At 46.8% G+C, this 27630-nt stretch overlaps 1 protein-coding gene across 1 annotated transcript in view; it reads left to right on the top strand.

The window, feature by feature from the left end:
• Positions 1 to 27630, top strand: part of ASIC2 (acid sensing ion channel subunit 2) — a 1230438-nt gene that overhangs the window by 11941 nt on the left and 1190867 nt on the right. The window lies entirely within an intron of this gene.

Consider the following 27630-nt stretch of genomic DNA (forward strand, 5'->3'; position numbering starts at 1 on the left):
ATAAGAAAGGCATATTTGGTCTTCATTTGCTGGGTCCTGGTGCAAGAGATTGAAAACCTTTGGAATATCTGGAGGGGTTGGGTGAGAGGAGTATTTTTAAAAAATTGTTTTAAAGCCTTTATTGAATTTGTTACAATATTGCTTCTGTTTTATGTTTTGGCTTTTTGGCCGACAGGCGCGTGTGATTTTAGCTCTTTGACCAGGGATTCAACCCTCACCCTCTATATTAGAGGATGAAGTCTTAACCACCGGACTGCTAGAGAAGTCTCTCTTGTTATTCCTAATAAGGCCGTTTCAACCAGACCCGAGTTTATGCTAAAGAAGTAAATCTTGCTGGCCGCCTGGATGGCTTCAGGATGGGGTCTGGTTTCCATCAGTCATGTGATTAGAAGGTTGGAAATTGAGCTAATCACCAGTGGCCAATGGTTTAATCAGTCCCGCCTATGTAATGGGACCTCTCCATAAGAACCTCTGAATGAAGGGGTTCAGAGAACTTCTGGGCTGGTGAACACGTGGAGGTGCTGCGGGGGTTGGCATAGCCAGGGAAAGGGCGGAAGCTCCGTTCCCCTTATGCTATCCCCTGTCCTAAGGTTCTCTTCTATCTGTCTGTTCTGGAGCTGTGTTCTCTAAAATACACCAGCGAGAGTAAATGAACTTTTCCTGAGAACTGGAGGCCATTCTAGCAAATTATCAAACCCGAGGAGTGGGTCATGGGAACCCTGATTTATAGTCAGCTGGTATGAAGTACAAGTGTCTTGGAGACTGGCATCTGAACTGGGGACCATCTGATGGGTCTGAACATTGAATCACTGGGGTTTGCCCTAACTCTGGGTAGTTAGGGTCAGAATTGCTCGGTATGAGGTGAAAACCCACCCGCTTGTTGTCAGAAGTGAACTGTTCTCTGACTTAAAAAAACGAATCTTAGTAATGACCTTGTGCAAATTACGTCTCTGTTTCCTCATGTATTAAATACTAATTAAACTGGCACTTACTATATAGGATGGTGTGCTGCATGAATGAAAGAATAGAAGCAAAGCTTCGAGCTTCTGGCCAGATGTAGAATGTCAGTATTTTGTTGCTGCTGTTATTTTTATTATTACTAAGATGAGGTGGAGATAAAGCTTACTGACAGGAGATCTGATAGCCAAGGATTTATTTTTTTTTTTTGGTGGGGGGGCGGAAATCCACATTGATATTTGTGAATTCCAAGAGTATGGGGATGAGGCTGTGAACAAGCCAGACTCCCAGATCCTGCTCTAAGCTACTAGAGACACCCAGAATATGTCAAAAATAGAATTCCTTCCATTTGATCAAAACTATGTGGTTTACAAAACCCGTTAATAATCTCTAATGTTTTCTGAGTGCATGCTACATCTCAAATCCTGTCCTTTACCTGGGATTCAATCTCTATTTGCAACTCTGTTTTTTTTTGGTAGGGAAAAAATTTGAGGCTGAGAGAGGTTAAATGACAAGCCTCAAGTCACTTAGCTAAGAATTGGTGGAAGTGGTATTTGAACCAGGTACTCTGGCTCCAGGTCCTCCAGGCTTCCTAAGATGCTGTTTGGTCCTCACAGTAACTCTGAAAGCAGAAAAGGTAACAGTGCGTCTGTTTCAGAGTTGAACACGTGAGGCTCAGAGAAGCTGAGTGACAGACACAGGGTCACTCAGCAAGAGAGCGGCACCTTTGAGGATCAGAGTTCCTGCCTTCTGATTCCCGTTAGGGGTTCTCTGTGAGGACATCGAGCTTGTTTGTGCTGGGCTGAGTGAAGTCAGGCTATTCATCTGTGAGTCTTCAGCTCAAAAGACTTGAAGTTTAGGCTGAAGCTTCCTCCATGACTCTTGGATCTTGCTCGGGGAGCCAGGAGCCTGGCAGCTCCCAGGGTTGAATGAGAGCAGGAGAGTGGGGTGCAGGGGGGTGCAGCTGTCCATGTAGCCCCCCATCTTTTGCCTGCATCCCTCACCTTTGTGCAGGTAAACTGAGAGAAGAGCCAAAAGCAGCCCAGCTCTCTATGACTGAAGGCAAATGAGGGTTTCTTTTCTTTTTTTTTTAAATTTTATTGAAGTATAGTTGATTTACAATGTTGTGCTAATTTCTGCTGGACAGCACAGTGATTTACTTTTCATACATATGTATATATATATACACACACACACATCGGAGAAGGCAGTGGCACCCCACTCCAGTACTCTTGCCTGGAAATCCCATGAACGGAGGAGCCTGGTGGGCTGCTGTCCATGGGGTCGCTGAGAGTTGGACACGACTCAGTGACTTCACTTTCACTTTTCACTTTCATGCATTTGAGAAGGAAATAGCAACCCACTCCAGTGTTCTTGCCTGGAGAATCCCAGGGATGGGGGAGCCTGGTGGGCTGCCGTCTGTGGGGTCGCACAGAGTCAGACATGACTGAAGCAACTTAGCAGCAGCAGCATACACACACATACATCTATATATATATATATATACACACACACACACATATATACATACATTCTTTTTCTTGCTTTTTCCATTATGGCTTATCATAGGATTTTTAAATTTTGTTTATTTATTTTCATTAAAAAAAAATTGAATGCCTGTTATGCGCTAGACACTGAGCTAGATGCTGAAGATACATAGATGAAAAAGCCAGCTGTCACCTTTAGGAAAAATGTTTACCTAGGGAGCCCATTAAGTCCCAGATCACTGTGGGGTGTATTCAATGACATAAATGCGTGTATAGAGCCATACTGTGCTCAGCCACTCAGTCGTGTCTGACTCTCTGCGATCTCATGGACTGTGGCCTGCCAGGCTCCTCTGTTCATGAAATATTCCAGGCAAGAATCCTGGAGTGCATTGCCATTTCCTTCTCCATTAAGTTTGTTTTACATTGAAGGATAATTGCTTTACAATATTGGTTTGATTTCTGCCATACATCGGCAGGAATCAGCCGTAGGTGTATGTACGTCCTCTCCCTCCTGAACCTCCCACCCTTCCCCACCCCTCCAGGTTGTTACAGAGCCCCAGTTTGTATCACAGTATTTTGACTATGGTTTCTCGTGCTGCACTGTAGGACCTTGTGTATCCACCCTACATATAAGAGTTTGCACCAGAGGATGGTTTTGCGCTGCAGGAGGATATTCCAACTTTCTGGAATAAGACCTTCCAGCTCCAGTTCCAGGCTGAGAGGAGGAAGAGGAGCACGGATGCAGTCAAATGACTGGTTCTGAGAGGGGGCTCCCCCCAGACCTTTTTGGTTGATGACCATGCAGGTGGATTCTGGGCTAATGTCATGCATCTTGGTGCAGCTGGTTTCACTGGTTGCATAGCCAGGGCGCCGAGCATCAACTCCATGAAATCAGTTTTTCCTTTTCGGGGAAAGTGGGCTTTGGATCCTGCTGCCGTAATTCCTGCCTGTCAGAAGCATGGCACCCCTAAGAGCTAGACACACATCTGTGGTTTCCTTGATCTTCCAGCTCTGCAAATCTGCCTCAGATCCTTTATTTTTGCCTCCCTGGTCTGTCGGCTCAAGAATGGACAGGTGGACAGACCTAGTAATTCCATGTCACTCTCTTTAGGAAAGTGGAGAAGGTGAAGAAGTCTTTTCTTGCCAGGCTGACACTTACTGTCCCTCTCAGATTGCTAACTAGGGGCCTCTGGGGTCTGACCTTAGGACATGAGCATCCATTTTCAAATGTGCATGGGATTCCGCCTTGCTGGCTCCTTCTGCCTCCACTTCCCCATTTTAAATTCGACTCTGGCATTTGAAAAGGTTGGATGGCATCACTGACTTACTGGACATGAACTTGGGCAAACTCCAGGAGATGGTGAGGGACAGGGGGCCCTGGCGGGCTGCGGTCCATGGGGTCGCAAAGAGTCAGACCCGACTGGGGACTGAAAAACAGCAACAGCTGGCAAAATGGTAACTTTATGAGAAACAGATATGTTGAAGGAACCAGGTGGCGAGAGCTTGGCATTGAGAGCTTCTGCCTCCGAATCCGTGACTTGAATCTGAAGGTTCAGTCCACCTGCGCTCTGAACAGAGTTGCAGGCTGTAGGATGGTGCAGGGGTTGAGAGCCGGGGCCGTGGAGTGAGATGGCCTTGACTTAAATTTTATAACCATAGACAGTCAGTCTTTTACAGAAGAAATCTCGAGTTTTGAACTTTCAAAGATGTGAACATATTCTAAACTTATTACAGTACAGTAGGCAACTGTGTTAGTTGGGTGAACTGTGCTTAGCTGCTCAGTTGCATCCAACTCTTAGTGACCCCACACACGGTAGCCCTCCAGGCTCCTGTGTCCTTGGGGATTCTCCAGGCAAGAATACTGGAGTGGGTTGCCATGCCCTCCTCCAGGGTTAGTTGGGTACCTAGGCTAATTTTGCTGGATTTACAAACAAGTTTGACTTACAAACGTGCTCTTGGAACAGAACTCGTTCGTATGTAGGGGACTTCCTGTATCAGTTAGATGACCTTGGGTAAGAGATTCAGTCCAATTTGGGGAAAATTAAGTAACTTGTAAACTATGCAGCATGATAGAGCCCAACTGTGAACTGGGCCCTCCTCTGTCTTTACATCTCCATCTATTCACCCCTTTTTTGGCTTCTAATTCAGTATAACATTTTTATATTCCCTCATTTCTGTTTTTTGAGCTGGCGGCTTTCTCCTGAGATTGTCTGGACTGGGTTCTCTTTTGTATTCTCCTCCGTTGGCTATGATGATAGAGGGACCTTTCTCTGGAGCGGGAGCTGTGTTGGTTGGATGTTTTAGCATGTCCACCATGATGGTGTAGGGAATTTTAGGTCCTGCTTTCTCCTTGACGGCCCTGAGAGATGTCCACCCCTCTAAAAGTGTGAGAAGGTGGCCAATGAGAGAGAAGCATCTCCATGAACTGGAAATAACAGTGTTTTCTAAAGTTGGGGCCAAGGCTGCTTCTGTCTTCCTAGAATGATTTCTTAGCAGAACACCTTTTATCCCCTGGGCCTGTTAGCTATTTCAGGGACATTCTAAGTGGCTATTAACAAATGTTGAATTATGGCTGCAAACCTCTGGGAGCTCAAGTGACATTCACATGAATCACAAGTGAGCTCTGTGCAGTCAAGGCTGCCACAATGGACTGGGATTAAACAAACAGGGACCGTTGTTCTCCTGCGAAGCAATGAGGCAAGAAGGCGGCTCCTTGGAGTCTGTGGTCTCAGGCAGTGTGCTCCTCGGAAGCAGGACACTGTTCCACAAAACATAGCTCATTGCTGTAGGGAAGACATGCTCTGGGTTTGCAGAGAGGCGTATTCCAGCTTCATATCTGGAGGAATTTACCGACAGTCAGTATGCCCAGGGGGGTTTCCCAGGTGGCGCAGTGATAAAGAATCCACCTGCCAACTCAGTAGACATAAGAGACTTGGATTTGATGCCTGGGTCCCAGAGATTCCCCTGCAGTAGGAAGTGGCAACCCACTCCTGTATTCCTGCCTGGAAAATTCCATGGACAGAGGAGTCTGGAGGGCTGCCATCCATAGGGTCATGAAGAGTTGGACATGACTGAGCTACTGTACACGCACAGCTGCATTATGTCCAGAGATACACTAGCCAGTCTCACGGGTTGTGAGTTACCCAGGGCACTGGTTCAACCAACATCGACAGAGTGCTTCCTATGCTCTGGGCTAAGCGCTAAAGAAATGGAAATGCATAAGTCTTGGTTCTGGAGAAGGAAATGGCAACCCACTCCAGTATTCTTGCCTGAAGAATTCCATGGACAGAGGAGCCTGGCAGGCCACAGTCCATGGGGTCACAGAGAGTTGGACACGACTGAGTGACTCACTCACACACACACACACACACACACACACACACACACACACAAGGCCTGGTTCAGAAGGTCAAGGAGCTCATAGCCTGGAGGGGAGCAGTAAACAGATTCCGTGAAAACAACCGAAGTTTACACAAGGCAACACAGGGTAGGCTCTAAAAATCTTCCAAGAGGAGATAATATGTGTAATTTTTTTTTCTTTTTTGCCCTTCAAGACAACTTAAAATGTGTTTATATATATACGAGACTAATGCAAAGGATGCCTGTGTATCCTTTTCCAGTGGTCCCAGAGATGTCCTCTTTGGCCAAAGGATCCCTCCCAGGAGGCTTTCGGTTGTCAGATCTTCGGAGTCTCCTTTATTTTGGAACTGCTTCTCAGTTTCTTCCTGACCTTCATGACCTTGACTTAAAAAAAAATAATTCAAGGCTAGTCATGTTGCCAAATGATTTTCAGTTTGGGTTTGTCCGATGTTCCCTCCTGATTAAATCCAGGTAATGAGTTTGGGGCTGAATCTCACAGGTGGGTGGTTTAGTCACTATGTTGTGACTGACTCTTGCCACCCCATGGACTGTAGCTCACCAGGCTCCTCTGTCCATGGAATTCTCCGGGCAAGAATACTGGAGTGGGTTGCCATTTCCTTCTCCAAGGGATCTTCCCGACACAGGAATCGAACCCGGGTCTCCTGCCTTTCAGGCAGATTCTTTACCCACTAAGCTATGAGGTAAGATCACTGAATTTCACAGGATGGGGTCAGAATTCTCACTGCATTCTATCTGGAGGCACATGATGACTCATTTGTCCCAGTACTTACGGTGTTAACTTTTATCACTTGATTAACGTGGTGTCTTCCAGGGAGAGGCTCTGAGACTATGTAAAACCCCATTTCTCCTCCCTCTTTCACCCTCTGGTTTTATCATCCATCAGTTTTTCTTGCCTGAATTATTACAATGATGCTTGCCAAATGGTGATTTTCTAATTCCATCTTTCCATCTACATTTATTAGTTGGCTTTCTAAAATACAGAAGAGCTTTCTAGTTTCCCTTTCTTATTCATTTATTTTATTTCAGTAGAGGCCCCGATTTCTGTTTTATTCAATGGGTTCTCATCTGTTAATATCATTATTTTGAAACTCAAAATCTCCCATATTTGGAAACCCTTTCAAGCTGATATCGGTTTCCTTTTTGACATTTCCCTGGATCCCTTGCACATGTTTAAAATTTCTGGTCCAACAAGAAGGCTCGTTTCTTTTTCCTCCCTCAGTCCTGTAACTAGCTACTTTTCCAGTGAATCCTGATATCTTTTAGTGGGAAATGGTATTCACAACCAAGATCTGGGTGCTGGATATGCTCATTACTACTACATTGTCACAGTCTGGGCCCTCCCAGTGGACAAAACTAGGAAATTTACATGCATATTTGCATCTATATTGAACCACCAGTTCACATAGATGCTTCCAGTTTTAACTTAACACCATGAATTCATTCTAAGTTTTTGCCCTTTCCATAGTGATCTTTCGTTTTGTTCCTGCAGGGAGGAAATCTGCCTCCCATGATCTTATTAATTTGCTCTATTCTGTTGAATGGAGACTATTTTCATATTCCTCCAGACTGCTAATCTGCTTGGGTGTCTCCACACAAGGGCCCAGTCCCTGCTGGGCTGACTTTCTGCCTCTCCCCAATGCTCCCCTTCTATGTGCTCTGGTGCTACCAGGCTGCCTTCCATTCTTATTCAGAGTTCCTCGGTTGTCCCCAGAACATTTGTACAGCTTGTTAACTTTAAAACCTCAGCCTCCACTGAAAAGGCAATCGAGATTCAGGTATTGCATATTATTATTGTTTCTTTAATCAATGCTCCTCCCAATATAACATAACATACATATACACAGTTTTTTTTTAACAGTTTTATTGAGATGCAATTCTTATTTCATATAATTAACCCATATAAAGTATAAAATTCAGTAGAGTTAGTGCATCCACAGAATAGTGAATTTTAGAACATTTTCATTACCCCTGAAAGAAACTGGATCCATTAGCTGTTATCTCCCCTCCCGCCAAACTCTCAGTCTAGTTCCTCCACTCTCTGTCTCTGTAGATTTGTCCATTTTGGATATTTCATGCTAATGCAATCACATGCTATATCATAGTTCTGTTGTGACAGGCTTCTTCTGTGTAGCATAATGTTTTCAGCGTCCATCCCTGTTGTAGCCTGTATCAGTACTTCATTCCCTTTTATTCCCCAAAATGTTTCATTATATGGATATGTCACATTTTATTTCTGTTTTCATCCTTTGAGCTGTTTCCATTTTTTTTTCTGATTATGAATAATGCTCCTATTCACACTTCCTCTAGTATTGACTTTTGGAAGAAAACAAATCCAAACAAAGCGGTCCCATACAGTAACCTTGTATTATGAATCTATCTGATTAGTCCCTTGTGCTTTCGCTTAACCTACTCCTCCCTTCTCTGTATTCCTTATAAACTCAGAGTCGGGTTTAAGGAGTTGATGAGGTTCGAGGTTAATGTTTTTGGCGGAGAACTTCATGGATGAAGCTGTGTACTTTGCACTGCATCATAGCAGGAGGAGCTTACTCTGTGATGGGCCCATTCTTAGAGATGCTAGTTTTGGTCCCTTGGTTAAGGTAGCAACTGCTGGGTCTCTCCCTTGCATCTCTTCCCATCATCAAATCATCTGCCATCATCTGTGGGATCATACTCTGATACCCTGTTAATATTGTATTTACCCTCATGTTTGAACCTGAATTAACAGCTTCATTAGAGTTTGCAAAATTGTGATGTCTCAATTCTTTCCACATTTATTGGCTGACATTCTGTTGTAAAGAAGAGCTTTCCCTCATCAGCTGGGGATCAACCAGAGTTCTTCCTATGAAGGCAGGATAAATGCTTACTCTTGTCCTTTAATTACCAGTTTCCAGAGGATAGAATTGATGTAATAACTGCTGTAATAACTGGGTGGGAGGGGAGAGGGCAGGTTGGTAGGGATCCACACAGCTGTAGTCAAGGTAACCACAGACTCTTTTCAGATCTCCTGGTATCCCAAGATGGGGATGTTGATCTTTCAGACATGGTTCCCCCTGGTCCTGAGACTTGGGCAAACCTGGGATAGAGGTGGCAGGAACTAAGGTTGGTGGAATAGGGCTGTGACATCCCTGACCACATGGCATAAGGCCGGTCATAAAATTAGGGATCCTGAGTATTCGTCCTGACGCTTAGTGTCTCCTCACTTCCCTGGAGCCTCCCCAGGAGATACCCAATGCTTATGCTGCCTTGCTTCTGTCTCCAAGGAGTTCATACAGCCCCCCTCCTCAGTGGGAGCTGAGGAGGTGGAGTAGGAAGGGAAGTCTCGTGCGTGGATTCCATTAAATTAAACTACTTGAATATGTTGCTGTTGTTCAGTCACTAAGTCGTGTATGACTCTTGCGATCCCATGGACTGTAGCGTACTAGCTTGTCCGTCCTTCACAATCTCCTAGAGTTTGCTCAAATTCATGTCCATTGAGTTGGTGATGCCATCCAACCGTCTCATCCTCTCCCATCCCTTTGTCCTCCTGCCTGCAATCTTTCCCAGCATCAGGGTCTTTTCTAACAAGTCAACTCTTCGCATCAGGTGGCTGAAGTATTGGAGCGTCAGTTTCAGCATCAGTCCTTCCAGTGAGTATTCAGGGTTGATTTCCTTTAGGATGGACTAGTCTAATCTCCTTGCTGTCCGAGGGACTCTCAAGAGTCTTCTCCAACACCACAATTGGAAAACATCAGTTCTAACCTGATTCTAACCTGAGACATGACTAGAGCTAGTCAGTTGCTGAGCACTTATTCTGTGCCAGGGGGTGTTGAAAGCACCTCCCAGTGACATGGTGAGGGAAGTGCTCTTACTCCTCGGATTGTGTGTGAGGACTGGAGCACAGGAGATTAAAGGAACTGCCAGTCTCCAGCCTGAAGATCCATTCACTCCCCGATTCTGCCTCCCCAGGCAGTACATGGAAAGCTGTTAGGAGGGAGCAGAGGGGCAGTTTCACCTTCTCCTTCCCCCAGCCCTTATTTCTTTGGATAACGGGATATTTCCATGGCTATTTGGCTTCGAGTCTGGAGGGCGGGGCTTCTGGGTATAAAAGGGAGGGGAGCAGGGTGGGGCTTTCAGAGGGGAGAGGCACCCAGTGAAGGCGAGCGTGATGGTCCCCAGGAATCTTTGGCACCACGGCTCCGTCCCTCACCCTGCATCACTCTGCTGACAGTCCCCATCAGAGGCAATGTTTCCTTCCCACATCCTGCTCTCTGCCTGGCCTGCTAATTATCTGGTATGCTAATGAGCCCAGAGGATTAACGCGAGACATGGGTAATGATGATTTCACTTGATAGATTTAAAGCTACCTTCCTGGGAAAATGTAATTCAGTCTGTTTGCTGGAAGAGCATCTCCCTGAGGTCTCAACAGTGGAGGACCAGACGCCTGACCACAGTGTGGACTTCATTCAACCTACTGTTTTGTCATTCACTCACTCATTCATTTTGCACGCCCCAAGGGCCTACTTGGTACCAGGATGGATAAAGCACATCTCCTGATCTCAGTGAAATCTCATATTTTCAGAGGGATGCACATATGTAAACATAAACTTTATATTAGAACTGTGATGACAGAATTATCTATGTTGTGTGTGTTTGAGGGGAGGGCAGTACAGAGGATGGAATGATTATTCCATCTGGGGGGAGTGAAATGGCTTTATGAGGAAGGTAGCCTTTTAGTGAGGCCCTCAAGAGGAGTAGAATTTTGACAAGTGAAAGGGGCAGGTGGGTACATATCTTGGCAATGGTGCAAGTAGAATTACCTGTAAATTATATGCTTGGGTAGAAACAAGAACAGGAGATAATGCTTCAGAGTTGGTCCTGGGCTGACTGTGAGGGACCCTAAGTGTTATAGGCACTGGGGAACTTTTGAGGGCTCTGAGTGACATAATCCTATTGTATTGGTTTGGCTAAAAAGTTCTTAACATCTTACAGAAAAATGCAAATGAACTTTCTGACCAACCCAATACTTTTTTTTTTTTTTTTTTTTTAGAATCATGCTTAGGAACATCCTGGTTGATGATGGTTTAGCTAAGAAAGAGGTTGCAAGGGTATGCTTTTTGTCTGATAGTTTTGTTATTACTACTATTTAAAAAAATAAGAAGTTTTTTTTTTCTTTCCATTATTGGATTCTTGCCTATTAATCTTATCTTTGTGGACCTCAAGTCTTTTGGTGTGAATTTACTGACTGTAAGTGTAAACAATACTTCAGGCAGTGAAAAACTTGAACTAATCAAGGCATTAAGGGAAGATTTAATTCTGTGTTTCTCAACCTTGACTGCACAGTGAAGTTACAAGGGAAGCTTTAAAAAATACTGATGACTGCGTCCCACCCCAGAGATGTCTGGGTTAAAGCCTGGGCGTCAGAATTTTCCAAAGCTCACCAGATTAATTCTAAAGTTCAGCCAAGTTTAAAAGCTACTAGCAAGAGAACTGGCAGTATGGAGAACTGGGAGCAAAATCCAATGCTGGGTTTGCTGATGGGTCTTCTCCCACAGAGATGCTAGTAGCCCTTGCCCTGGTCCTGATCCGCTTTCTGTCTGTAGCTTTATTTCCTGTGCCTACTGTGTTCCCCCTGCTTTCACGTTCCAGTTACCAGTGGACAGGCCTGTATGTTACGGCTTGGCCCCAGAAAGACAGTTCTTGTCTTAGGCCGGCCAGGCCATAGCTGGCTGGGGCTTTGCTGGCCAGAAATTGAAGTTGTGAGCTTCTGCTCTTGGAATTATTAATCAAGGACTTTCCAGCTCCTTTATTTTGGGCAAAGTATCCCATTTGGCTTCTGAGTCCTGATAAGCCTATTTGTTGTTATTATTCAGCAGTCCGGTCATGTCTGACTCTTCATGACCCCATAGATTGCAGCACGCCAGGCTTCCCTGTCCCTCACCATCTCCCAGAGTTTGTCCAAGTTCCTGTCGATTGAATTAGTGATGCCATCCAAGCATCTCATCCTCGGTCGTCTCTTCTGCTTCTGCTCCCATCTTCAGTCTTTCCCAGCATCAGGGTCTTTTCCAATGAGTCAGTTCTTTGCATCAGGTGGCCAAAGTATTGGAGTTTCAGCTTCTGCATCAGTCCTTCCAATGAATACCCAGGACTGATCTCCTTTAGAATGGACTGGTTGGATCTCCTAGCAGTCCAAGGGACTCTCAAGAATCTTCTCCAACACCACAGTTCAAAAGCATCAATTCTTTGGTGCTCAGCTTCATGGCCACTGGAAAAACCATAGCCTTGACTAGATGGACCTTTTTTGGCAAAGTAATGTCTCTGCTTTTGAATATGCTATCTAGGTTGGTCATAATTTTCCTTCCAAGGAGTAAGCACTTACTATGGTTCATGCTTTGACCTATATTACCTGTCTTTGAGGACAGCACAGCTGTCTCACTTGCCCCCAGGGACCTGGTCAAGGTGTCCAGTTCTGGTAAGAAGGTGATGTGACCCCTTTTGGGACCTCAAGAAGTTCACCCAGGTCACTGACACTTACGGACAGATGTTGTACCTGGGAGTCAAAGTGGGCAGTCACAAGTAGGAAGTGACCACTTACAAAATTCCAAATGCAAATAGATCATTGTTTATGACTCCCAAACCTGGGGTGCCAACTCCAACTTCATCCTAGGAAGCTCAGGTCATTTCAGGCTTCAGGAAGTCCTTTCAGTAGAGCCTGGGTTGCTCCTGACTGTCTGCTGGAAGAGATACAGGCTTAGCCATCCTTCAGTTGCCTTGGCCTTGGCCGGACTGAATCTCCCCATCACAGACAAGGAGCATTGGCTTCAGAATCAGAGGGTTAGTACCTTGAAGCCGACTCAGCATTCATCAGCTTTGTGACTTGGTAAATACCTGTAAGAGTCAGTGTTTCTTTTTTTTTAACTTTTTATTTCATATTGGGGTAGAGCTGATGAACAATGTTATGGGTTTCAGGCGAAGGGACTCAGTCATATATATGTGTGTATCCATTCTCCCCCAACTCCTCTCGCATCCAGGCTGCCACAGAACATTGAGCAGAGTCCACATGCTATACAGTAGGCCCTTGTTGGTTATCCATTTTATTGCTATTTATGTTCCTATTGCCATTTTCTTAATTGTTTGGGGTTTGATTTTGTAGATGTTTTTCTTCACTTCTTCACATTTCTTACTATATAAGTCCCTTTAACATTTGTTGTAAAGCTGGTTTGGTGGTATTGAATTCTCTTAACTTTTGCTTGTCTGAAAAGCTTTTGATTTCTCCATCAATTTTGAATGAGATCCTTGCCAGGTAGAGTAATCTTGGTTGTAGATTTCTCCCTTTCAGTACTTTAAATATATCCTGCCATTCCCTTCTGGCCTACAGAGTTTCTGCTGAAAGATCAGCTGTTAAACGTATGGGGTTTCCCTTGTGTGTTACTTGTTGCTTTTCCCTTGCTGCTTTTAATATTCTTTCTTTGTGTTTAATCTTTGTTAGTTTGATTAGTATGTGTCTTGGCATGTTTCCCCTTGGGTTTATTCTGTATGGGACTCTTTGTACCTCTTGGACTTGATTGACTATTTCCTTTTCCATGTTGGGGAAATTTTCAACTATAATCTCTTCAAAAATTTTCTCATACACTTTCTTTTTCTCTTCTTCTTCTGGGACCCCTATAGTTCGAATGTTGGTGCGTTTGATATTGTCCCAGAGGTCTCTAGACTATCCCCAGTTCTTTTCATTCTTTTTACTTTATTCTACTCTTCAGAAGTTATTTCCACCGTTTTATCTTCCAGCTCACTGATTCGTTCTTCTGCTTCAGAGATTCTGCTATTGATTCCTTCCAGAGTATTTTTTTTATTTCAGTAACTGTGTTATTCGTTTCTGTATGTTTATTCTTTAATTCTTCTAGGTCGTTGTTAACTGATTCTTGCATGTTCTCCATTCTGTTTTCAAGGTTTTTGATCATCTTTACTATCATTGTTCTGAATTCTTTTTCAGGTCGTTTGTCTATTTCCTCTTCATTTATTTGGACTTCTGTATTTCTAGTTTCTTCCTTCATTTGTACTATATTTCCCCACCTTTTCATTATTTAATTTGTTTTTTTTTTTAACTTACTGTGTTTGAGGTCTCCTTTTCCCAGGCTTCACGGTTGAATTCTTTCTTCCTTTTGGTTTCTGGCCCCTAAGGTTGGTGCAGCGGTTTGTGTAAGCTTCATATAGGGTGAGATTTATGCCGAGTTTTTTTGTTTGTTTGTTTTTCCTCTGGTGAGCAAAGCTGAGTGAGGTGATAATCCTGTCTGTTGATGATTGGGTTTGTGTGTTTGTTTTGTTTGTTGTTTGGATGAAGTGTCCTACACAGGGTGCTACTGGTGGTTGGGTGATGCTGGGTCTTGCATTTAAGTGGTTTCCTTTGTGTGAGTTCTCACTATCTGATACTCCCTAGGGTTAGTTCTCTGGTAGTCCAGGGTCTTGGAGTCAGTGCTCCCACTCCAAAGGCTCAGGGCTTGATCTCTTGGTTCTGGACACTCGAGTGACTTCTCAAACCTGGATGAAACCATTTGGACTAAGTTTGTTTTACGTTGCAGTGGGTCAGTTTCTCCAACCTGATGTTCTTGGAACACTTCTTCATAGTAGGAAGTCAGGCTCTAGGAGTCATTTCATCTTGCTACCGTGTCTGCCACTGGCCTGGGCCCCGTCCGCTGCACCTTTATGCTCCTGCTCACCCTCTGCAGCCTATCTATCATAAACATAGCAGCGTGTACATGTCCATCCCAAACTCCCTAAGTGTTCCTTCCCCTCAGCCACTATAAGTTTATTTTCTGAGTCTGTGAGTACCTGTAAGAGTCAGTTTTTTATCTCAGAGTTTCTCAGCCTTGGCGCACAACGAAGACTGGTGCTGCTTTGTGTTGGAGGCTGTGCTGCTCACTGTAGGATGCTGAGCAGTATGGCTGCCCAGTAGTACCTCTCCCGTCCTGCCAAGTTTTGATTGCCAGAAATATTTCCAGACATAGCCCAGTGTCTCCTGTGGGGCAAAGCTGTCCCTGGTTGAGAACCACTGGTTTATCTATAAACTGGGATGAGCACCCCTGGGTTCAAGGGTTATCCTCAGATGTCAGTAAGTGTGGTTTGCAGGGACGGCCCTTGGCACACAGGAGGGGCCCTTGGCAGTACAGTGAGGCCCAGGGAGGCTGTGGGTTCTCTTGGCTGCCTCTCAATAAGAGCTTCCCCTCCTAGTGCCAGGCCTGCGAGGCTCCCCAAGCCATGTGGGCACCAGGCTCATTGGCACCTCTGGTCCTTTGGCCTGTCGCCATGCATGTAGGTGTCGGCCTCCTGGACTTCTGTCCCACAGCCCTGAGCCACTCCCTAGGGCACGAGTGGAGGCTCTGTTGCCACCTCAACGGCGCCAGGCCGCCAGGGCCCACTTTCAGCGCCCTAAGGCTTCCCAGGGAGTGGCTCCTCCTAGCAGCATTTTCTGTAGGAGACGAGAAGGGAAATTACTTGCATTTTCTGAGCATTACCATGGGACTACTCCTTCTATTGGGAGAAACTCTCACCTTCTCCTGCAAGGGGAAGAAAAGTAGAAAGTCACCAGGAGAAAAGCAAGATCATTCGAGACAGACCTGAATTTATATTTTCCCATTGCTGCCGCTGCTTTTTCTGTTTTATTTTTTATGTTACTTTTAAAGTTTCATTTGGAGGCTAATTGCTTTGCAATGTTGCATTCATCAGTACTGTTATTCTGCTGTTGTTTGGTTGCTCAGTCTTGTCCGACTCTTTGCAACCCCATGGACTGCAGCCCACCAGGCCTCCCTGTCCTTCAGCAACTCCTGGAGCTTGCACAAACTCATGTCCATTGAATCGGTGATGTCATCCCACCATCTCATCCTCTGTCGTCCCCTTCTCCTCTTGCCTTCAGTCTTTCCCAGCATCAGGATCTTTTCTAATGAGTCAGCTCTTTGCATCAGGTGCCCAAATTATTGGAGCTTCAGTTTTGGCATCAGACCTTCCAATGAATAGTCAGGGTTGATTTCCTTTAGGATTGACTGGTTGGATCTCCTTGCAGTCCAAGGGACTCTCAAGAAACTTCTCTAACACCGCAGTTCAAATGCATCAATTCGTTGGCACTTGGCCTCTTTATGGTCCAACTCTTACCTCTATACATGCCTACTAGAAAAACCATAGCTTTGACTATACAGACCTTAGTCAGCAAAGTAATGCCTCTGCTTTTTAATACACTGTCTAGGTTTGTCATAGCTTTGCTTCCAAGGAGCAAGCTTGTGTTAATATATATGTTTTTCTCTTTCTGACTTCACTCTGTATAACCTATATGGCTCTAGGTTCATCCATCTCACTAGAACTGACTCAATTTTGTTCTTTTTTATGGCTGAGTAATAGTTTTTTTAGATTTTTTTTTAATATGGACCATTTTTAAAGTCTTTATTGAATTTGTTACAATATTTCTTCTGTTTTATGTCTTGGTTATTTTTAGCCTCACAGCATGTGGGATCTTCTCTCCTGATCAGGGATCTAACCCACACCCCCTGCATTGGAAGGTGAAATCTTAACCACTGGACCATCAGGAAAGTCCCTCCCATTGCTGAAATGGGGAAATATATATCTGTATTGGTATCTATACCTATAAATGGGCTTCCCTGGTGGAGCAGACTAAAGAATCCCCCTGCAATGCAGGAGACCTGGGTTTGATCCCTGTGTCAGGAAGATCCATTGGAGAATGAAACGGCAACCCACTCCAGTATTCTTGCCTAGAGAATTCCATGGACAGAGGAGCCTGGCAGGCTACAATCCATGGGGTTTCAAAGAGTTGGACACAACTGAGCAACTAAGCACGCACACACACACCTATATACCTCATATATATGTTTATATTGCATGTATCATATGATACATATCTCATATTATGCATCTCATATTATATATATGATATGTATGATTAGAGTTAGCATGAACATTTAATTAAATTGGCTAATGGATGCCCAGCCCAGGGGCTGACCTGTAATAAGTAGTAACTATTTGGTGGTTCTCTTCTACCTTTTTATTTTTTTTAAATTTCCTTATTAAAGTATAGTTAATTTACAATTTTGTGTTAGTTTCAGGTGTATAGCTGCAGGCTCTTTTCCATTATAGGTTATTACAAGATATCAGATGTAGTTCCATGTGCTATGCAGTAAATCTTTGTTGTTTGTGTACTTTATATGCAGTGGTGTGCATCTATTAATTCCATACTCCTACTTTACCTCCCCCCCGTTCCCCTTTGGTAACAATAAGTTTGTTTTCTATGTCTGTGCGTCTGTTTTATAAATAAGTTAATTTGTATTATTCTCTTCTGTCTTTACACAATGATCTCAGTTCATTCTCCCAATAAAGGAGGGAAGCAAATATTGAATGGGAGTGGTCCCAATCAGGTCTCCAGATGGCTTAAATTGGGGGCCCAGATCTTCCTTTGGAGGAGGCTGTGTTTCTAGGGAGGCCCTGGGTTCCTGAGAGCCCTCCAGCCCAGATAAAGAGGCCAGCTAGGCACAACTTCCTGGAGAAGGAAATGGCAACCCACTCCAGTGTTCTTGCCTAGAGAATCCCAGGGATGGGGGAGCCTGGTGGGCTGCCGTTTATGGGGTCGCACAGAGTCGGACACGACTGAAGCGACTTAGCAGCAGCAGCAGCAGGCACAACTTTCAGGATAGATGGGGGAAGCATAACTGCTTTCCCTGGAGCCCTCCCAGTTTATAGACAACATTTGTGTGTATGCTCACCATGTGAGAACAGGGCACAATAATTGGGCAGGCGGAGTTACTCCTGCTTTGCAGATGAGGAAATTCAAGTTCAAGGAAGTTAAGGGGCTTTTTCCAAAGTTCTTCCCTGGCCAAGTCAGGGTCCCCACAGAAATCGGCCAGACTCGCCATCCTGCCCATGGGTTATGATCCCTCTCCCCCTGTGAAAAATAATAAGATTAATGTCCTCCTTCCTCAGAAAGCCCCAGCATTAAGCTTCTGGGGTGCAGGATAGGGTCCCTCAAATTCCAGGACAGCACCAACCATTGGCTCTAAAGTTCCCAGAACACCCCCCTGCCAGAGAGCCAGGGGCCCTAAATTGCCCTGAGAGGAGTCGAGAAGCCAGATTCAAGGTAGCTGACACAAGGGTTGGCACTGACTCTCAGATGCTCATTTCCATATTCTCAGACCTTCCAGGGGCCTCTTCTTCACTTGTGTCTTCCTCAGCTGTGGCTCCTGCTCATCAGACCCCAAGTGGGATAAAAGGAAAGGCGAGCTGAGCTGCAGACTGAAATCTCTCTCTTTTGCTCTTTTGGTTGAGCGTGCTATATCTGTCTAAGGGATCTGGGGACAGGACTCAGACTCAGAAAGATGCCACTGGCTCCCGGTTCCTACTGACCACTGCCCATGCTGCCAAGGGCCCCCCGGCTGGCTGTGCCCCAAGGGAAAATGGGGTGTCCAGGCAGGGCTGAGTCAGAGCTGGCTGGGCCCAGGTCCTGGTGGCTGAGCCAGGGGCAGAGACCTTTAGGTGGCTATTTATAGACGCTGATGGTCAAAGGGGAGGGAGTTTTCACAGTGGGAGAAGGGGCGTAGAGCTGAGGTGGGGAGGGGTTGGTGATTTATTTAGGAAGCTGATGGCTGACTCAGAATGGATGCTTCCAAGTGGTCCCTCCGCGAATTCTCTCCCTCACATCCCCATTATTCAGCATTGGCACGTGGCCTTGTCCCAGTCTCAGCTGTCGCGCATCACTGCTTGGCTCAGCGGTGGTCCCCGTTGCTTCTTTCCCATTGCCTGTGTTTCCAGTTTCCATGCTCAATGCTGCAGGCTACATACCCTAAACTCTGCTCACACGTGCAACTCACTCTTTCCTGAATACTCTTTTTCTCCACCAACTGCTAACTCAACTTTGCTCGTACTGTTCATTCTTAGAATTGGTTCAAAGTCGACTCATCTTCTAGCATCTCATTCAGGGCTACTTTCCCCCTGAGGCTTTCCTGGGGTCTCCCTTCTCCCCATACTGCCCCCCACTGGACCCGTGTTCTCCCTCCGTGGAACATCTTGGCACTTTATCCTCTCCCAGGACATGCCTCTGATTGGCCTTATAATATATTGATTTATATGTTTCCCTTCCACTGAAGCCCTCTCTTCATTTCATAAAGCATTTATGAAACATCTCGTGTCTGCCGTGGAGTTGCTCAGAGGTGCATCGTTGTACAAAGATCAGTAATATAGGGCCCGGCCCTTGTGGCGCTTGCAGCCCTGATGGGGAAACAAGCATCCTAAGAAATTCCTTATGGGGTGACAAGCACCTTGAAGAGGACACTGAAGCATCCCAGAGGTCAAAGCCATCTTTCAGACAGAGACTGTGTCTTTCTTGTCTATTCCTTGCAGCATCTGGGACACAGAAGATGCTCAGGACACGTGTGTCGTCTTGGGAAGAGGCAGGTCTAGGCTCTGGTTTCTCCAGGCTCCTTTGAGCCCTTACCTTCACCACTTACTATAGTTATCCAGGATCAGAAGTGTTTGCATGTCTGTCTCCACACACACAGGCTGAGAGCCCCTGGGAGGCAGTGGTTGAACCGAATTTATCACTGCGTTGTCTTCAGAGCCTGCACAGAGGAAGGGTTTAATGGAGCCTCTCTGGATGATGTCATGGATAGCACTGATTGTCCCCAACTAATCCTACCTTGGGAAGAATGCGACAGGCTCAGGTAGAACATTCTTTCCTCACGTCTCTAATTTTGCAGTGTGTGAATGAATGAATCCCCCTTCCCCACAGACAGCCTGAAGCATGCAGAGCCACCCTTAAAATGACAAGGTGTGAGCTCCCCTGGTGGCTTTATTGTCACCCAGCTGGGTTCACCTGGCTCTTGGATGACAGAGCTTCCTGCTACACTGGGCCAGCTGCCTTGTTCATTGCAGCCCTCTCAGATCACGGGAACGCTTCCCTGGTGGCAGCAGTGGTAAAGAACCCGCCTGCCAATGCAGGAGATGCAAGAGACGCAGGTTCGATCCCTGGGTCAGGGAGGTCCCCTTGAGGAGGACGTGGCAACCCACTCCAGTATTCTTGCCTGGAGAATCCTGTGGACAGAGGAGCCTGGCGGGCTACAGTCCATGGGGTCACAAAGAGTCCAACACAAATGACTTAGCACACACGCACACAGATCATCCGACCCCCTGAGGCAGGAAAGGGTGTGGCTGAGGGTGACAGCTAGCATCAGCCTTTGTTCAGTACTTGTGTGTGCTCAGTCATGTCCTTGGTCCGCTTATAACCCATTTTCTAGATTTCAGGGAAGCACTGATCTGGGGTGTCTGAAAAAGGTGGGTGTAGCTCTGCCAGGAAGTAGCATGCCTTATTTTAAGTACTGAATTTAGTTTTTCAACAAAAGGGCTCTGTGGCCAGGGAAGCTTAAGGAAAATCTGAGTGAAACAGCTGTCTACTTTTCTTTTCTTTACAGGACTTATCAGTACCTTTCCTGTGGCTGACATGCCCTGTGAATCTCCAGTGATGTTCCTTCTCTGCCAAGAACCATGTGATACCCCAGAGCAAACTTTTGGGAATTATCCACCCCAGGAATAGCATGAGATACAGCCTTTTCGAACAGTGTCCCCACCTTTTTATACATGAGTATATCAAACATAGCCATATCAGACCAGGCATTTTAAAGCTGATTCTTCCCAACAACGATTTTCCAGAACCCTTGGATTTTAGAGAGAAAAAAAAAAAAATTGTGAAGAGGGATTTCCCATTTAAAATCATGGAAAGGCCAAAATCTTGTGATAGCCACTCTTAAGAGCGGGTCACTAGGCTAGTTACCCTGCTTTCAAATACATTATGATGTTAAGAAAGTTGAAAAGAGGAGAAAGATAAAGGGGCAGTGGATTTAAGCCGGGCGGGGTCAGAGGATTATTGGTCCAAGAATGACTGAACTGGCATCCTGGGGACCTCATGGTGCTAGTGAGGAAATGGGCCCAGAGACGGCAGAGAACTTACCCAAAGTAAAACAGGAGCGCCAGACAGGGGGAGGTCCAGGGATCTCTCTCCCAGACCTTGGCCTGGGAGTCAGGCGGAGCCGGGCCCAGCTCTGGCTCTGCCATCCACAGAATGGAATAGTAGAGGCTGCCGGTCCCTTCCTCTGTAAATGGGTGAGGCCAGTCCCCACCGCCCAGGGCTACCGTCAGGATTCGGTGGGATAAAGGCTATCACATGCTTAGCCTAGCGCTTGACGGTGTAATCTGTGTTTAATAAATGTAAGCTATTAAAAGCCAGGCTCATAAATATCGCATCCTCATAGTTCACAGGCGCTTGGACTCTGGGGGAGGGATTACACATCACTCAGCAGGTTGATTTTTTTTTTTTTTCTTGGTGATTCTTCTCCTTTTGGTTCACTCAGTTCACTTTGTCGGGGAGCCCAGGAGATTGCAATTTAAGGAACCACCTGTGAACATTAAAAAAAGAACTAGCCCACGCCTCACCGACCACGTCAGAATTTCTGGGATGCCTTCAGTGCATTTGACTTTGTTTGACAGCTCCCTAGGAAGTTCCACTGTGCAGCCAGAACAGAGTGACCCCCAGACCACCCTCTCTACTGACCTAGCCTCCCTCTCCCCAACCCAGCTTTCAGCGAAACAAGAAAGAAGCCGACCCTGACTCTGGCTTTTTGCAGGGCACCAAGAAATACTGGGTCCAGAGTGCTGGAAGCGATACTATTAATAACTTGTTCAGCTAGCACCCAGTTTGAGTGCTGAAATGACCCCACTCATGTGAGGTTGTTGGGCAGGGACTTTTACCCCTGCCCCCATTTTACTGATGAGAAAGGTGAAGTGACTTGCCTGGGGTCCTGAGATGCATAAATAGGCCCTTGCTCTCCTAGGGCATTAAATACCTGTGCTTTGCAGGGGAAAGCAGTTGGTGTACAGCAGGTGGCCAGCGGTGGTCTCAGAGAGGCTGTGTGTCTCTCCTCGCCTCCCTCCACTCCCTCTGCTGGTGGCGGACTCCAGGAAGCTCTCGATGGCAGGGGTTACTGGAAACTCACGAGCGGGGCCTCTCAATAGGGATGTGGAGGCGGGCATAGCAGAATTGCTCCATCAGACTGTGTCACCCCCATCCCCACCCCTGCATAAACTCACACAGGTCAGATGTGTTCATTAATTCTTCACAGCCACAGTCTGAGCCTCTTACCACCTGTTTCCTTCTTCCCTGTTTCTTTCCTTCCTTCTCTCTTTGGTTTTGTCCTCCCCTTCTCAAACATGTACTGAAAGTGTGCAAAGCATGAGGCACCCTATGAGCCTCAGAGTGTGATGCTGCTGACCCACATCATAGGATCTCTTCATGGCTGTCAGTGTGCCCTCCATGCCAAGAGCCTTCCCTCATTTAATTCTTAAGCCACCACATGATATAGGATCTGATTATAATCCCTTTTTTTAGATGAATAAGTCTGAGGTTCAGAGAGGTTGGATGACTTCCCTGTGGTCACACAGCAAGAATAAGACAGCTGGCATTTGGATTTGTGAGGAGGGTTGGCATTCTTTGCCCAAAGCCTGGAAAGCTTAGCGCAAGACACACTTGGAGCCGATAGATCCTCAAGTCTGCACTCTGCATACCCCGTCCTTCATCATTTGTCATGATCCCTTCCTTGAATGGCACAGGTTCCCACATTCGGTTTTGAGTCCAGCTCCCCTCCCTGTAGAGGATGCCAGGTGATATCCGACTCCTCCTTGGAGCTGTTGGCATCATCTAGCTGGAGAAACAGCAGAGGAGTGGAGGTGTCTGGCTGACCCCCAAGAAGGGGAAGGAATGTGTCCAGGCTGAGAAGGGTCCCTGCACCCCATCTCTCCTTTCTTGATTCTACCTAGTTATTTGTGGAGCAGAACTGATTGCTATGTGACTCGTTTGGGAATGGAGTGAGGCTAATGGTCTGGAGAGAGAAAGGGCTCACACATCCTCAACCAAACTGAAACCCCTGGCTATGGACCCATGTTGTCTGGAGCTCAGAACAAATGAGAGACTGTTCTAGTTGTCGGGGGGAGCACCAGCGATCATCTCTTTTCTTTTTCTTTTTTGTTTTGCTTTTCAGAGTTCAGAATGAAGTTAAGGAGAAATAAGCAGACACGAGCGTTGGAGACAGAATCAGGAGGACAGGAGACGGGAGATAAGGAGATGAAGAGACCTAAACCCTGAGATAGCCAGGCCTCATTTCTAGTGGGAGAAGCCCTGATTCTCTTTCTGATGTCTTTCTACTGACACCTAATGTGTGGGGCTTTGCCTCGCACTAGCCAGTGCTTCAGTTCTTGGGACCCCAATGGGGTGTCCTTAAATTCCATCCAGTTCAGTTCTGACTCTAACTACTGGACGTAGTGCAGGCCTCCAGCTTAAGAGCTCCATCCCACGAGACCGCCCCCCATCTCAGACGCCACCCCAAGTCCTGGCTTCCTCTGGGACCAATGGGCTTTGAATTAAGGTTCCCACCATTTTGTTCAGAGGCTTCCCAAGTGGCTCAAAGGGGTAAAGAATCTGCCTGCCAACGCAGGAGACTCAGGTTCGATCCCTTGGTCAGGAAGATTCCCTGGAGAAGGAAATGGCCACCCACTCCAGCATTCTTGCCTGGGAAATCCCATGGACAGAGGAGCCAGGTGGGCTACAGTCCGTGGGGTCACAAAGAGTCAGACACGCCTTAGGGCCTGAGCGCACACACATCGTTTTTGTTCAGGTTTGATAATTTGCTGTAACGGTTGATAGGACTCAGGGAAACTTTCCTTGCTATTCCCAATTTATGATAAAGGATAGGAACTCATACAGCCAAATGGAGGAGCTGCATAGAGCAAGGACTGGCGGGGAGGAGCACAGAGCTTCTGGGCCCTCCTGGGTGACCCCCTGTTCTCCTGAAGGTGATCACTAACTTGGGAGGCTCCCATCTCTGGCTGCTGAGGCTTTGTTCCCCAGGATATGGGGTGCCCAGGCCCAGCTGCAGCCTCCTAGTATTGGGTGTCCATCTGTGGGGGTAGCTGACAGCTCCAATGGATGATCCTTGTGTCCTGGGCTTAGACTTTGGCTGCAGATGAACGTCGCTGCCTGTCTGATCAGTGCTTTGTGAAACACCTTCCTCGTGGTGGTTTAGGGACAGGGCTCTCCCTGCGTACGGTGGCCCTACCTGCGCCCCGGGCCTTCGGTCCTCCCCCGGGTCCCCTGTGTCTTGCCACAGGACAGCACAGGAGATACACCAGCTCTCGGGTGTGCCGGGTCAGAGCTGACCCACTTCTCTGCCTTCACACTCCGCTGAGCAGAAAACTCCGTCCCAGGGCCCCGTTCCAGCACACAGTGGGGGCTGAGACACGTTATCCAGCTGTGACCCCAGGAGGGGGAAATGCCTCGGAGGGGTTACCAATGCCTCTGTCACGTGCTCCCTGACCTCTGCCATCAAGCTTCACGCGTCTGGATTCCCACTGGCTCCTCAGCACCCAGCTACCCTCCACCCATGTCCAGGTGCCTGTGACTGAGCGAAGGAATCAGGCTTGAGAACATGATTCCACGGCAGGCTATGTGTGGGGCTGTGAGCCGGTCCCATGATCTTGCCGTGCCTCAGTTTCCCCCTTGGTGAGATGAGGATGACTATCCCTACAGATCGTGGTGACTCGTTCATTAAATCATGCGGAGGAGGAGCTGAAGTGTCTGCAGCAGCGGCAGTGACCCCGCTAGAGCAGCCCTGCTCTGTATTTTCAGCATCCTTTCTGGCTGGTTCTCTGGTCTCCTGGAGGTCCCGTGAGCCACCCGGTGTCCTGTCATACATCCCTTTACTGATGAAACCATCTGGGGAGAGTTCTGTCGAGTTGGTGTTACCCCCAAGGACTACATCCAAACCTTCATTTGTGGGATTTCCCTGAAGGTCCAGTGGTTAAGACTCTACCTTCCAATGCAGAGGCCTCAGGTTCCATCCCTGGTCACAGATCTAGAATCCCACACGTGGAGGGATGCAGCTAAAAAAAAGACCCTCAGTTGTTTCCTGATCAAGGACAAGGTCATGATGCCTCACCATCTCCATCCTGCTGTAACTCAAATAACAATGATACAAAGCAAAATCACACACACACACAGAGCCCCCACCACGTACTTGGACGGGTGCTCGGCTTCTGGGCTATGCTAATGGCAAGGCCTGGCCAGCCGGTAGACAGACTGTGGCCTGACATGGGAGACAGACGAGGGGCCAGACACATGGAGTGGAGTGTCAGGGGTGCGGTGGGGAGGGGCACGCCAAGGAACAAGCGTGCAAATCTGCTCTAGGACTCAGGGAAGGCTTTGCAAGGGAAGTGACTCTAATTACAAAGGACGGTGTTTTCCAGACCTGGGAAGGAAGGCCATTATCAGCAGAGGAGATGACATACGTAGTTCCCCTGTCCCTGAAAGATCTGGGGGGTAGTTAGAATGTAAATTGTGACTTGGGGAGGACTGAAAACTGAGGCTGGACAGATCATTGCCCATGAAGTTAAGAGGTTTGAACTTTATTGAGAAGGCATGGAGAATCCATTAAAAGAATAGAAATAGAGACATGGTATCACCAGCTTTCTCTAGCATTGCCCAGGGATATGCATCAGAGGGGTCAACAGACCTCTTGTGAGACTCTCATAGTAATCTGGATTTTAAAAGCGCTATTGTACAGATCAATGATGCCTAGGTGCATGAAGCAGCTTTTAAACTGCTTAGAAAGTGTGTTAAATATTATCGTCTCAGCAGGTGATAACACCCATTGAGCTTCTTCGAGGTTTCAGGCACTGTGTGAAGCACTTTCCATGTATTATCGTGTTTACTTAAGCTCTGTGCCTCAATTTCCTTACCTGTGAAATGGTGAGAAAAATAACACCAACTTTACCAAGTTGCTGTGATAGCAACTGACTTAGATAAAGAGCTTCTCTAAAGAGCTGTGAATGATCCCTGGCCCAAGGAACCTTTAATAAAAGCCAGGGTGACAGCAATCCTAGCAGGTAAGATTCCATGGTGGAATTTCAGAGATAGGAAAACGGAGGTGTGCGAGACTGCTCTGGTTATACGGGGCGGCTCCAGGGTTCAGAGCTAGACGCTCATGGCTGTTGGCTCCAGGCTTGCAGCCAATACGCGACCTCTGTATTCATTGTTGCTGTCATGATGACTGAGAGATCTGAGTGAGAAGTAGGTATGTGACTAAGGTGACTCCTAGGGACATCTCCACTGAACAAAGGATGCTTGCAAGAAGCTGATTGCCATTCCCGTGAGTCAGCTCCCTCCCACCCTGAAAATCTAAGCGGTTCCGTTGGGTTTCTGGGTCGTGGCACCAGTTTGGTTTGAGCTCAGGAGCTCCATCTAGGTGGCACAGCCACTGAGCCAGTCTAGAACCCACCCACACAGCTGAGAGTCTTCTGTCTAGTTCTAGGGTCAGCAGCAGTTATCTTAGCCAGCAGGCTTGTCTGCTCAGAGCTTCCCATCCGCCTTGGAGAGGGCCACATTCCAGGGGATTCTAGATTCTTCTCTCATTGGCTGGCTGTGGCTCACCTCTGCCAGCCTGGAGCAGTGGCATCACTGGCTGCCCAGAGAACTGTTGACTGGGGGCAGTGAAGTCAGGCCCCATGAATTTTTGATAGACTCCCCTCCTGAAGACATCAGCGTGCCCTTGAAGGTGGATAATTGAAATTCAGATTTGGATATTCTATTACTTGGCGATATTCTTTATGAGGCAGCTTTGTGTTTCCCAGTGACTCGGTTGCAGCTTTAGTGACTCCATTATGGAGAAATATATTGATTTGTCGGGGTGGTGTCAGGGGCGCTGCTCTGATGAAAATTGATTTATCTCTCCCCGAGCAGCTTGTGTTTTCAATTCATCCTTGCCTCCAACAAGGCACAGGTTGGGTTTGTGTGTGTGAGGAGGGCGCCTCCACTCTCAGGCTTCTGTTCACCACCAGACCCTGAAAATAAGGCTCAGGGTGCAGCCCGGGCTCCGGTTTGATGTTCTGTGCTGAGGTTGATAAAATAGCTCCCCATTCGCCTCTGCTGGTGTTGATAACATTTGTGTTCAGTCTTTCCCTTCTCTGACACAGACACCCGTAGCTGGGTGTGATGGATGGGGACTGTGGCTCCCTCGACCACGGGACGATGGCTTTCTGTCTCTCCCTTTGACAAGAAGCAAGTCGATACTGAAGTGGCAAGTGGAACTGGAGAGGTCTCCATTTGCTTTCTGATGAACTGCGGGCAATGACTTTTAATTGTGAGACTTCTCCAGTGTTCAATAGCTCGTCCCTTCATTCATCCCGGCCAGTGTGATGGCGTCTGGGTGCCTGGCCTAGGCTCTCTCCTCTGCCACCTTCTAGCTGAGTGTGGTGGGCAGTGATATCATCTCTCTGAGTCAGCCTCCTTGATCATAATGGGACGATAACGATGCTAAATGGATAGGATTGGTGAGAGGAGGGAAGGAAATGATGCATGTAAGTTCTTAGCACATGGCCTGGCCCCACACAATAAAAATAAGGGTTGAAAGTCAATAAGTAAACTAAACAAAATACAATGGGATCATTATGTGTTGGGCTCCTGCTCTGTGATTATGTTGGCTTTGGTGAGACAGATGGCTCCTGCACCCGAAGAGCTCAGTCTAGGGATAGAAACGTGCTGGATCAAGGTGAGTAGCGTGAAAGTATAGAGAGAGCGTCCAGTTTGGAGTGGGGGCAGGGGGGGAAGGTTCAGAAAGGACTTCCAGAACCAAGTGATGTGTCAGCTCCTTTCAAAGTAGGAGCTGAAGTTGGATAAGGGAAGAAAAGGAGTAGAGTTGAAGGCAGAGGCAACGGTATGTGAAGGCCCTTATTGTTTAGACAA

Source organism: Capricornis sumatraensis, chromosome 8, assembly GCF_032405125.1.
Source record: "Capricornis sumatraensis isolate serow.1 chromosome 8, serow.2, whole genome shotgun sequence".
NCBI classification, from domain to species: Eukaryota; Metazoa; Chordata; class Mammalia; order Artiodactyla; family Bovidae; genus Capricornis; species Capricornis sumatraensis.